Source organism: Chlorocebus sabaeus, chromosome 25, assembly GCF_047675955.1.
Source record: "Chlorocebus sabaeus isolate Y175 chromosome 25, mChlSab1.0.hap1, whole genome shotgun sequence".
Lineage (NCBI taxonomy): Eukaryota > Metazoa > Chordata > Mammalia > Primates > Cercopithecidae > Chlorocebus > Chlorocebus sabaeus.
In genome coordinates this window covers 26,244,381-26,246,525 of record NC_132928.1, presented here as the reverse complement: position 1 = coordinate 26,246,525, position 2,145 = coordinate 26,244,381, and positions in this window count along the sequence as shown.

Below are 2,145 nucleotides of genomic sequence, written 5' to 3'. Positions count from 1 at the left end.
CTATAGTTATTGTCTTTGTGGTAACTGTTGCAATTGCTTGAAATAAAACCTCTTAATATTTTACCAATGTATTTTTAATGAGTACCATTGTGGTGGTTTCCCGATTAAAGCCTCTTAATTCAGAAAACCTGCTTGCTGGCTTACTTATTTGCCTGTTCTCTTATATATGTGTGTCTCCATAGATAAATTAGGAGAAAATCTATCCTTTTGTATTTCAAAAAGGGCAAAGAAAGTTGTAATTAGATTTCTCCATAAACACACTCTTTCCTCCCTGGGGGAAACTAATAAAAAGAGGGTATAACACGTTCCCTAGCTGGAATTCCCCATAGAAGTTTGCCTTTGGACTGCAAACAAAACTGCTCTTTCATTCTTAATCATCAAATAAGTAATTCAGTACCATTGGGACAATTGTAGATTCAGATCTGTAGGCAGAAGACTGGAAGAATATGGGTAATATCATAACAATCTATTTTAAGCTGATAACAACTTAGCTTCAATTGCATCTAAAACTCTGGTTCTTTACATCTCAACCCACCACACCTTTATGTTACTGATGACTCAAATTACCTTTTTTATATTGCATATCCATTACCATAGACTTATAATTACTTTCTATGCTTTTGTTTTTTGAATTCTATATCAGATTTAGAAGAGATTTACACACATTACAATACTACAAGATTCTATATTTGTCTATATATTTACCAAAGAATTTAATATTTTCTTTTTTTTTTTTTTTGGAATTACATTTTATCCCTTTACCTCAACATCAAGGACTCCCTTCAGCATTTCTTGTAGGTCAGGACTAGTGGTGATAGACTCCCTCAAATTTTATTTATCTGGGAAAGTTGTAATTTCATCTTTGTTTTTGAAGGAGAGTTTTGTTGGATCTAGCATTCTTGGTTGGCAGGTTTTTTCTTCCAGCACAGGCATATCTCATTTTACTGCACTTTGTTTTATTGTGCTTCACAGATGTTACATTTTATACAAATTGAAGGTGTGTGGCAACCCTGTGTCAAGCAAATCTTTTGGCACCGTTTTTCTAACAGCACATACTTACTTTGTGTCTCTGCGTCACATTTTGATAATTCTTAAAACATTTCAAACTTTATTATTAGTAGTATCATATCTGTTATTGTGATCTGTGATCAGTGATCTTTGATGTTACTATTGTAATTGTTTTGGGGTGCCATGAAAAGACAGCAAACTTAATTGATCCATCTTGTGTGTGTTCTAATTCCTCCACCAACTGGCTGTTCCCCATCTCTCTTTTCCTTGGGCCTCCTTATTCCCTGAGACATGAAAACATTGAAATTAGGTCAATTGATAATCTTACAATAGTAGCCTCTAAGTGTTCTAGTGAAAGGAAGAGTCATATGTCTCTTGCTTTAAATAAAATGCTAGAAATGATTAAGTTTAGTGAGGAAGACATGTCAAAGGCTGAGATGGGCTAAAAGCTGGTCCTCTTGCACCAAACAGTCAAGTTTTAAGTACAGAGAAAAATTTCTCAAAGAAAATTAAAAGTGCTACTCCAGTGAACACACAAATATGAAAGGAAAACCACTTTATTGCTGATATGGAGGAAGTTTGAGTGGTCTGGACAGACGCTCAAACCAGCCATGACATTCCCAAAGTCAAAGCCTAATTCAGAACAAGGCTAACTCTCTTCTGTACTATGGAGGAAGGCTGAGAGAGGTCAGGAAGCTGCAGAAGAAAAGTTTGAAGCTAGCAGAAGCTGGTTCATGAGGTTTAAGGGAAGAAGCCATCTCCATAACATAAAAGTGCAAGGTGCAACAGCAAGTGTTGATGTAGAAGCTGCAGCAAGTTATCCAGAACATCTAGCTAAGATCATTGATGAAGGTGGCTACACTAAACAACAACTTTTCAGTGTAGATAAAACAGGCTTCTATTGAAAGGAGATGCCATCTGGGACTTTCATAGTTAGAGAGGAGAAGTCAATGTCTGGCTTCAAAGCTTCAAAGGACAGGGTGACTCTCTTGTTAGGGGCTAATGCAACTGGTGGCTTTAAGTTGAAGCCAATGCTCATTTACCATTTTGGAAATTCTAGAGTCTTTAAGAACTACGCTAAATCTGCTCCAGAAGTGCTCTATAAATAGAACAACAAACTCTGAATGACAGGACATC